The 11847-nt window shown below is 41.3% G+C and overlaps 1 long non-coding RNA gene across 1 annotated transcript; it reads left to right on the top strand.

Moving 5' to 3' along the window:
- Positions 1-9933: 9933 nt before the first annotated feature.
- LOC119281206 lies at positions 9934-11560 on the top strand. The gene is made up of 3 exons (XR_005138300.1): positions 9934-9965; positions 10615-10663; positions 11515-11560. It is a non-coding gene; the product is annotated as an uncharacterized LOC119281206 (long non-coding RNA).
- The last annotated feature ends 287 nt before the right edge of the window (positions 11561-11847 follow it).

The raw sequence follows: 11847 nt of genomic DNA, 5'->3' as shown, positions 1-11847 counted from the left end.
GGGGGTAGGGCGCGCCCCCCTACCTCGTGCCCACCTCGGATACCGTTTCGCATTGATTTTACTTCCAGAAAATCATAAATATTCCAAAAAAAATCTCTGTCCATTTTTTTCCGTTTGGACTCCGTTTGATATTGGGTTTCTACGAAACAAAAAACATGCAACAGACAGGAACTGGCACTGGGCACTATATCAATATGTTAGTCCCAAAAATAATATAAAAAGTTGCCAAAAAGTATATGAAAGTGAATAATATTGGCATGGAACAATCAAAAATTATAGATACGACGGAGACGTATCAGCATCTCCAAGCTTAATTCCTGCTCGTCCTCGAGTAGGTAAATGATAAAAAAGAATAACTTTTGATGTGGAATGCTACCTAGCATAATCTTGATCATATGTCTAATCATGGCATGAATATTAAGACACGAGTTATTCAAAGCAATAGTCTATCATTTGACATAAAAACAATAATACTTTGAGCATACCAATAAAGCAATCATGTCTTTTCAAAACAACAAGGCAAAAGCAAGCTTATCCCTAAAAAATCATACAGTTTGGCCATGCTTCATTTTCATCACACAAAATGCCCCCATCATGCACAACCCCGATGACGAGCCGAGCAATTGGTTCATACTTTTTAACGCGCTTCAGCTTTTTCAACCCTCACGCAATACATGAGCGCAAGCCATGGATATAGCACTATAGGTGGAATAGAATATAATGAAGGAGGTTATGTGGAGAAGACAAAAAGGGGAGAAAGTCTCACATCAACTAGGCGTATCAACGGGCTATGGAGATGCCCATCAATAGATATCAATGTGAGTGAGTAGGGATTGCCATGCAACGGATGCACTAGAGCTATAAGTGTATGAAAGCTCAAACTAAAACTAAGTGGGTGTGCATCCAACTTGCTTGCTCATGAAGACCTCGGTCATTTGAGGAAGCCCATCATCGGAATATACAAGCCAAGTTCTATCATGAAAATTCCCACTAGTATATGAAAGTGAAAGCATAGGAGGCTCTCTCTATGAAGAACATGGTGCTACTCTGAAGCACAAGTGTGGTAAAAGGATAGTAACATTGCCCCTTCTCTCTTTTTCTCTCATTTTTTATTTTATTTTTTTATATTTTTTTGGTGGGCTTCTTTGGCCTCTCTTTTTTTTGGGCTTCTTTGGCCTCTTTTATTTTTCATAAAGTCCGGAGTCTCATCCCGACTTGTGGGGGAATCATAGTCTCCTTCATCCTTTCCTCACTGGGGCAATGCTCTAATAATTATGATCATCACACTTTTATTTACTTACAACTTGATATTACAACTCGATACTGGAACAAAGATATGACTCTATATGAATGCTTCCGGCGGTGTACCGGTATGTGCAATGATCTAGCGTAGCAATGACATCAAAAAACGGACAAGACATGAAAACATCATGCTAGCTATCTTACGATCATGCAAAGCAATATGACAATGAATGCTCAAGTCATGTATATGATGATGATGGAAGTTGCATGGCAATATATCTCGGAATGGCTATGGAAATGCCATGATAGGTAGGTATGGTGGCTGTTTTGAGGAAGATATGATGAGGCTTATGTGTGATAGAGCGTATCATATCACGGGGTTTGGATGCACCGGCGAAGTTTGCACCAACTCTCGAGGTGAGAAAGGGCAATGCACGGTACCGAAGAGGCTAGCAATGATGGAAGGGTGAGAGTGTGTATAATCCATGGACTCACATTAGTCATAAAGAACTCATATACTTATTGCAAAAGTGTATTAGCCCTCGAAGCAAAGTACTACTACGCATGCCCCTAGGGGGATAGATTGGTAGGAAAAGACCATCGCTCGTCCCCGACTGCCACTCATAAGGAAGACAATCAAAGAAACACCCCATGCTTCAAATTTGTCACACAACGGTTACCATACGTGCATGCTACGGGACTTGCAAACCTCAACACAAATGTCTCTACAATCCACAACCACCCACTAGCATAACTCCAATATCACCATCTTTATATCGCAAAACTATTGCAAGGAATCAAACATATCATATTCAGCGATCTACAAGTTTATGTAGGATTTTATGACTAACCATGTGAATGACCAATTCCTGTCATCTCTCTAAATAGATATAAGTGAAGCAAGAGAGTTTAATTCTTTCTACAAAAGATATGCCCATGCTCTAACAAATATAAGTGAAGCAAAAGAGCATTCTACAAATGGCGGTTGTCTATGTGAAGAGAAACATGCAATCCAAACTTCAAATGATATAAGTGAAGCACATGAAGCATTATATAAAGCCATACTCAAAAGATTTAAGTGAGGTGCAATGAGCATTCTATAAATCAACCAAGTACTATCTCATACCAGCATGGTGCATAAAATAAAAAGAAAAACCTAATTGCAAAAGACGCTCCAAGACTTGCACATAATGCATGAACGAAACGAATCCGAAACATACCGATACTTGTTGAAGAAAGAGGGGATGCCTCCCCAGCATCCCCAAGCTTAGACGCTTGAGTCTCCTTGAATATTTACTTGGGGTGCCTTGGACATCCCCAAGCTTGAGCTCTTGCCTCTCTTCCTTCTTCTCACATCGAAACATCCTCGATTAGACACTACATCCACACAAAACTTCAACAGAAAACTCGGTAAGATCCGCTAGTATAATAAAGCAAATCACTACTCTAAGTACTGTAGCAAACCAATTCATATTTTGTTTTTGCATTTTGTCTACTGTAATATAGCTTTTTCATGGCTTAATCCACTGATATAAATTGATAGATTCATCAAAACAAGCAAACTATGCATCAAAAACAGAATCTGTCAAAAACAGAACAGTCTGTAGCAATCTGAACATTCACCATACTTCTGGTACCCCAAAAATTCTACCAAAATTAGGAAAAATAAAAAAGTTGTACAGCAAGACAGTTCAAAAAGAATCAGAACCATTTGACGTTCCAGTTAAGAATGTAAAATCGCGCACTACAGCCAAAGTTTCTGTCCTGCACCGTACAAACCAACAAGCATTGTAAACGTCCTAAAGGCAAACCTTGGCACATTATTTTTATAATACAATGGAATTGTACAAAGAGATAATTATTTTTGTTGAAAAGTTTCTGTAATCAAGATTCACAAAGTCTCCGTGAGCATGAACAAAGTTCAAGGCTAGCTCCCACTTCAACAATGCTTGTCTTTCTCACTTTCACTTTCCTTTTTGAAAAGTTTTGGGTTCCCCTCTTTATTTTTGTTGTTTTTAAACTATATGAAAGCACTCAACAGAAATAAATGACTCTCTAATACTTCAGGGTTGTCTCCCTGGCAGCGCTTTCTTTAAAGCCATTAAGCTAGGCATATAGTGCTCAAGTAATGGATCCACCCGGATCCCAAGGTATATCAAAGCCAATTTTAATTAACAATGATTTGTAATTTAGTAGTGAGCACAAAGTAACATATATCAAGTAACAACAAAGTCTAACTCTCTTCCTATGCATCGGCATGTCATAAAAGAATAATTCATGCACACATAGTAAAGGCCAATGCATAGTATAAACAGTTTCTTGCAATTCTAACATATTGGAAACATAGAGAGGTGGAGATATAGTCCCTCTCTCATAATAATTGCAAGTAGGAGCAGCAAGCACATGCATATTATATTCATCAAAATCATCATGTGTACTAGTAAAAGGCAACCCATCAATATAATCCTTAATAAGTGCAAGCTTCTCCGATATAGTGTAGTCGGGAGAATTCAAAAAGATAATAGGACTATCATGCGTGGGTGCAATAGCAACAATTTCATTCATAACATAAGGAACTTTAGCAAGTTCATCTCCATAAGCATAATTCATATTGGCATCTTGGCCATAGGCATAGCAAGCATCATCAAAAAGGGATATTTCAAGAGAATCAACGGGATCATGACAATCATCATAGCAATCATCATTGCAATCATCATAGCAACCATCCTTCGGTAAGCACGAAGGGGAATTAAACAATGTATGAGTTGAAGAGTTACTCTCATTAGAAGGTGGGCACGGGTAGCTAATCTGCTCCTCCTCCTTTTGTTCTTCGCTCTCCTCATCATCTTTTTCATCCAATGAGCTCATAGTTTCATCAATTTCTTCTTCCATAGCTTCCTGCAAAATATTAGTCTCTTCCTGGACAGCAGAGACTTTCTCAATAAATGCATTAATATAGTAATTCTATTTATAATTTTCATAGCAATATCTAAGTATAGCAAGATTTTCAGGCCTATAAACATCATCATCTAAAGCTTCATACTTTTCAAACAAAGCTTCAATTTCATAAGCAGCCTTAAAAGCAACAAATTCTTCTATTTGTTCCACATCATAGTAATCATATATACCATTAGCATAAGAAACTAAGGTTTCATTAGCATTAAATTTGCATGAAAAGGGAAGGTGTGGAGCCTCCATCCTAGAGCAACAAGTAACATCATATCTCAAGCATAGAGCCCAGGCATACCAACGCAACATAATAAATTGATCCCATAATAGTTTCCCTTTTTGTGTCGAGCGATAATCCCTAAAGTATTCACGTTGATCCAACGTGTCTCCCATTATAAAGTTGAATGGGGTTTTCTCAGGATTATCAAAGTAGTATATAATATTTCTCGCATAATGAGAATCGAGGGATTTAGGAGTTACCCCATCCTCATGAGTATCAAGTACGGCTAATTTTTTTGGTATTTTGCGTTCCATATCCATAACTAAAGATAGAGAACAACTAAGAACAGCAAATAAAAATTACTTAGTGATAAAGCAAACAAGCACGCACGAGAATACTCACCCCACGCTATTGCTCCCCGGCAACGGCGCCAGAAAAAGGTCTTGATAACCCACAAGTATAGGGGATAGTTGTAGCCTCTTTCGATAAGTAAGAGTGTCGAACCCAACGAGAAGCTAAAGGTAGAACAAATACTCTCTCAAGTCCTATCGGCCACTGATACGACTCTACGCACGCTTGACGTTCGCTTTACCTAGAACAAGTATGAAACTAGAAGTACTTTGTAGGTGTGATAGGATAGGTTTGCAAGAAATTAAAGAGCACGTAAATAAATACTAGGGGTTGTTTAGATAAAGACACAACTAAATTAGTAAAAGTAAAGAGCTTGTTGTCACGAGAAAGTTATTTGTCCCTAGGCAATCGATAACTAGAACGGTAATCATTATTGCAATTCTATTTGAGGGAGAGGCATAAGCTAACATACTTTCTCTACTTGGATCATATGCACTTATGATTGGAACTCTAGCAAGCATCCGCAACTACTAAAGATTCATTAAGGTAAAACCCAACCATAGCATTAAAGCATCAAGTCCCCTTTTATCCCATACGCAAACAACCTACTTACTCGGGTTTGTGTTTCCGTCACTCACCAACCCACTATAAGCGAATCATGAACGTATTGCAACACCCTACAGCGGGAATCCCTCACGCTTGCGCGACACGTAGGCCACCATAGGACAGCCTCAATAATAAAACATACAACTCAAACCAATCACGATCATCAAATAGCCATTAGGACAAAACAAATCTACTCAAACATCATAGGATAGCCATACATCATTAGGAAATAATATATAGCGTTGAGCACCTTGTTTAAGTAGATATTACAGCGGCTAAGAGAGAGGTTACACCACTACATAGAGGGGGGAAGAGTTGGTGGAGATGTTGGTGAAGATGGCGGAGGTGTTGGTGAAGATCGCGGTGATGATGATGGCCCCCGGCGGCGTTCTGGCGCCACCGGAAGCAAGGGGGAGAGAGCCCCCCTTCTTCTTCTTCTTCCTTGGCATCCTCCCTAGATGGGAGAAGGGTTTCCCCTCTAGTCCTTGGCTCCCATGGCTTGGGAGGGCTGAGAGCCCCTCCGAGATTGGATCTATCTCTCTGTTTCTGCGTTCTCTGCGTTGGCAGATTCTACCCCTTCACCATTTCCTTTATATCTGGAGATCCGTAACTCCGATTGGGGTGAATCTTTTGCCCAGATCTTCGTCATAAAATTATCTTTCTTGCGCAGAAGAAGAGCATCAACCGCCTTACGGGTGGACCACGAGGGTCAGGGGCGCGCCTGGGAGGGTAGGGCGCGCCCCCCTACCTCGTGCCCACCTCGGATACCATTTCGCGTTGATTTTACTTCCAGAAAATCATAAATATTCCAAAAAAAATCTCTGTCCATTTTTTTTCGTTTGGACTCTGTTTGATATTGGGTTTCTGCGAAACAAAAAACATGCAACAGACAGGAACTAGCACTGGGCACTATATCAATATGTTAGTCCCAAAAATAATATAAAAAGTTGCCAAAAAGTATATGAAAGTGAATAATATTGGCATGGAACAATAAAAAATTATAGATACGGCGGAGACGTATCACACGTACGTACTGCGGCCAGTGTACAAGAAAGAAAATACGGCCACGTGCGTACATACGGGCGGTGTATCGAACGCCTACTCGCGCATACGTACGGCCAGGGCTCGTGTACATGGCTGGGTCGGAACGGAGAAACAGCGTCGTCGTCGTGTTCATGGGGAGCCAACCGACTGGGTCAGAATGGAACGCGTCTTCGTGTTCATTGGGAGGGCTTGGATGGAACAGGCGATGGAAATGAGGCCTAGCGTACCGCAGAACGGAGGAAACGACCTTGTGTTCGACCGGCCACGTTCGAAACGGGATCCTGTTCATCGGGAGGGGTCTGGCATACCACAAAACGGAGGAAACGGACCTCCTATGGTCGAAATGGGGGTCCTGTTCATCGGGAGGGGTCTTGTGTACCACAAAACGGACGAAACGGACTTGTTTTGGAGCGCTACGGTCGAAACGGGGCTCTTGTTCATTGGGAGGGGTGTGGCGTACCGCAAAACGGGACTCCATGGGACACTGTTCATCTCCACCGTCGACCTCCTCCAGCCTCCATGGGCTACTGTTCATCCACCGTCGACCTCCTCCAGCCTCCACCTGCGACTGTTCATCCACGGGCTCCTGTTCATCCAGCCTCCACCGCGCGCTACTCCACCGGCTACTGTTCAACCACCCCTCTCCACGGGCTCTTGTTCGACCACCCCTCCACGGGCTACTGTTCATCCACCCCTCCACCATATACTGTTCATCCATCCCTCCACGGGGTCGTCCTGTTCATCCAGCCCTCCATGGGTTTCTGTTCATCCAGCCCCAACCAGCTCGATCGATCGGGGTCCTGTTCATCCAGAGGCAATGCCACGGGGTCCTGTTCATCCACCCCACCACTCACTATTCATCCAAACCCCCCGCAATGCTCACTATTCATCCAAACCCCCATGCAACGCTCACTATTCATCCAGAGGCAGCATCGATCGACTTCAGTTAGCAGCAGTCAAAGGAATCGCTCGATCGCTCGGGTTCAGTAACACGTAGCCTGCAGTGCAATCGCTCGGGTTCAGTTAGAGCCCAATGCTTCGCTCGGGTTCAGTTAGAGCCAATGCCTCGCACACACGCGCGTACGTGTACAAGAGAAATGCGCATCGCTCGGCCCCTGACCACCCACTGTAACCGGGAACTCGCCAAAATTTTCCTCGCCCTCGCTTCTACCACGGTTTTTTTCCGTCATGGACGGCCCAAAGAATGTCATGCAGCTGCGTCTCCGGCCCGCCCAGGACGAAAAGCCCATTTTCTGTCATGATTTTTTGCCATAGAAGTAGGATCCCACCACATCTATGATGATACCGGGTTTTGTCACAATTATCGTCATAGAAGTGTCATAAGCATGACAGAAAAAAATCATTTGGCCCAAAATGTCATGGATGTGTCTTTTTTTTGTAGTGACAAATGACGTTCTACTTGACGTCAAATAATGAATGTAAATGATCTTGAACTATTTGCTTTGGTGCTTAATGGATCACATCATGCATCCTATTTAAACTGCAATGCTTTACACCTAATGTTATTTTTTGAGTCATGGAGCAGCGGCGGTGCCTTTCTATACCATGACTGGATATAGAATAAGGTTGATTTTTGTTTCCTCTGACGACAGGGAGGCAAGCCGAGGATCACATTCTTGGCCCCGATTGAAGGAACGGCAATTTTCAGGATTGACGTGGATGGATTTTCTTGAACATGACAGTGTCATTTTTGTTGCCATTGAACACTATAGATCATTAGTTCAGAGGTTTCCTCTCCATTTTGTTGTCATTGAACACTAAAGAAAATGGCAGGGACAGAAGAATATAATTTGTGTGATTGTGTTAACATAGATTTCTCGCTCTACATATCTCTTTTCTGTAGGAGGCTCATGATGGCACACAACAATGAAGGGGATGAGATAAAATAGGTGGATGTCTGAGGAGGAGGGCGAAGACTAAACAAAGAATGAAGAATGCCTTTTCATTTCATGATCATAAAACACTACTAAGCTTATTTTTCATATGGCAATTGTCGGAGCTAAGAGGCAGCCCCCGAAGCACCAACACGATGCCACCTGGTCTGCCATCTCCCAAGATATGGGTGAGTTCTCGTGATCACCACCCTACTCCCTCACCTCCTCCAAATTCCTCGACCCCTAACTTCTTGACCCCTACCAGGCTACCACGATCTAATTCGAAGGCCAATGCAGCTTCGGGCTATTGATAATGGAGGTTCAGGATCCTTCCTCTCAGCACCCACTCATGGCAGAATCAGCAGCACGCCACGCGGATGGAACCCGACCGAGATCACGGGATGCTTCCTTACAGGGCTCGCCAAGATTGCTATTCTGAACTTTTTTGTAAATAAAGTGAAGAGTGGGACATGATCTGCACTTGTGCAAATATAAAATATACAGTACTTGTGTAGGTGCAGGTTTTGTTTTAACATTCCAATTCTTGTTTATCCTTTTGTCGCTGGAAATTCTTTACTAATTATGACATTCATTTTGTTTCTTCTAGATGTAACTCGATCCACTGTGTCCGATCATAAGGTGACAATGGCGGCACAACAGCCAGGAGGAGACGGTGGTGAGCCCCCCTCCTCCAACTGTAGCAATCCACAAGGCGGCGGCACGAACGACATTCATCTCTAAATGCTTCCCTGCACACCGATGAGATTCACGCCGATGGTCTTGACTTATGACCAATGTCCTTCAGGCCTGAAGTCCCTGTAGTACCCAAGGTCGAGTGATCACTGCTGTGCCTCGCTGTGTCCTAACTCCTGACCAATGTCCTTCAGCCTCCGGTAGCTCATTCACTTTTTAGTGTTCCATCTCCTTCTGTCAAGGTTTAATGTTCTTGTACTATTTTTCTGAGACATGGTCACGGTTTATTTATGCATGATTTTTTAAAGAAATCAAAAATCTTGTTATGTAATGTTTAGTATCTCTTTGTACCTCTGATTTATGCACCAAACTATAGGGGAGCCATCAAGGCATGGATGTTCAATATTTTTTCCAATAATATATGGTGAAAAAACAATTTGATTTTTGTATACTTGTGTCTTTCATGTTCACTTGGTACATTAGTTTAATTTTCTTGAACTTCTATTTGGAAGGAGGCAAATTGATCAGATGTCACCATCTCACATCTTAGAGCGAGTCTATTGCAACATTGGCACATATTATTCTGATATGTAATATTCTGAATAATAATTTGATTATGTCCAAGTGAACAGTAGAAGAATTATCTGTGAGTGCATAGAGTATTTTCGACTTTCACCATCAAGTCTTTGTAGGTAAGTTGTACTTGTTTAATCTACTGACACGTGCATATTTGACATGGAATGCAGGAAGGGCCACAACTAATTGATGTTCTGATGATGCTACCATAATACTATGGTTCTCCTTTCTCAGTTCTAGGAAAGTGTTCACTTCAAGAATTTGCTTTTCTTTTTGTTCACTTTCAATTCCCCTTTGTCAATCCCTCTCTCATTTGATTGCAGGATATTGTGCTTACTTCCATCTCTCGTTTGATCACAGGCTTTCAAAGGTGGGGCATGGGCTCAGAGGTGAGGCCACTAGCGGTTCAACTTTGCACATACAAGAAAATAAAATCAAGGTTCTGCTGCTGAATAGATATTGTGTTGTAAACTTTAATATATACACACACATGGATAAGTCAGTTAATGATTGCTTTCTATGATCAAATTGGCTTGCTATTGTGAAGGAAATGAGTTGTTTGCTTCTGCTTCTGTGATCATGGGTTAGTTGGAAATCAGAATGTACGATTAATTATTAGAGAATGTCGCTCGCAGTTAATTTCTATAAATCTGCACTATAAGCTAAATGTGTGCAATTTCTGTTGGGTTCCAATATAGAAATTTGGACAATATAAAAGGATCGATACAAATCCTGCTGCCTTCCGATGAATAGATCTTTCAAAGGACATCTTCTAATACAGCAGCCACACATTGTTCTTACACATAAATCATATAAATGGATTCATTCAGATTTATTTTGTTTCATGTCCATGAAAGTTCTCTCATCTTTTGATGTGTGTTTTATGTAGGGACTTACTTGGTGTGAAAATTATGCTCCTGCTTTAATAGCTAATATCAGGAACTATGTTTTAGTGTTTATTCCTTACCACTTCCATCCAATAAACTAATGTGCCTACTTTTGTACAATGTTCTTAACTGAAGTGGATTGTTCATGCAGGCACAAATTGGACTGACAAATGCTGATAGAGGAGGAGAACACCATGCAAGTACGTATGTGCCAAAATTGATAGATTTACCTCTAGGCATTGCATTATTTGCTGCGGTGTAGGTGTACTCTTTAAAGAATTTGTAGGAGATAGCAAAGGACTAGATCAAATCCTTTGGTACAATGATTACTTTTTAGGGATGCAAATTTTAAACTTCAGTCATGCTTTATTGGTCATTTTTCTCCAATAATTATCTTCCATGTGGTATAAACATCTGGAGGTATAATTATTTTTCATTTTATTTTGTACTATAAGATAATAACAATGCATACAGTGGAGACTGAATTAGCTTAGGACATCAAAGGAAGTTCCTTTTGTAACTTGAAGAGTGTTCTTTCATATGTGTTGATAACAGTGTGCCTCCAATTAGTTTCTAGACATCCTTTCCAAGTCTCATACCTTTCATATTCCTCTGTTTTCTCCTTTTAGTCCAATTATTTCTTGAGAACTAAAATAATCATATACTCCCTCTGTCCAGAATTACTTGACGCTGAAATGCATGTCTAGATACATCCATTACAGTGTCAAGTAACTCTAGACGGTCGTTTCTCTTGATTTTTGAACCAAGTGTTATCTTGTTTTCTCGATAGGCAAGAAAGGTCCAACTCGCAAAAGCATACGAGGATGTTTCTGCACTTCTCTTCCTCTATTGAGTTTATAATGCATATGAAAAAAATGTATACCTATTTCTGTTCTGGCACCTACATTATTTATTTATGCTCCTTCGACTCCTTTTGAATGTCTTATACTCTCTGCAATCACCAAACTGGAAGACATGCGCTTTTTAGGACATCTTCAATGCAAGACTCTTATACACGCGATTAAGAGAGCTATTTTTTTGTAAAATACAGTAAAAAGAAACACCCAAGCGCAGATCTGTTTCAACGCAAACGGTAGCTGATGCTAATATAATTGGTCGGCGTAGCAGCGATCCATCCAACACGCCTAGAGATACCTAGGCACTCGATGCTATTTCTCGCGTCAATGCACCCCCTATGCCGAGAATCGATGGCTCAACCGGCAATCAAGCAGGATGGATATCCTAGCGCCTCTATATTAGCACCCACAAGGAAAGTAAACATAGACGCATATTGTGTTCAACATGATGATACAAGCGAGAGTTGGCCTACGCCGCCAACTGATATGCGGCAACGTGGAAGGAGTGTTCAAAAGCAGCAGGAGCA

This window comes from Triticum dicoccoides, chromosome 3B (assembly GCF_002162155.2).
Source record: "Triticum dicoccoides isolate Atlit2015 ecotype Zavitan chromosome 3B, WEW_v2.0, whole genome shotgun sequence".
Lineage (NCBI taxonomy): Eukaryota > Viridiplantae > Streptophyta > Magnoliopsida > Poales > Poaceae > Triticum > Triticum dicoccoides.
The sequence above is the reverse complement of the archived record's forward strand: the minus strand, read 5'-3'. Positions and strand labels throughout refer to the sequence as shown.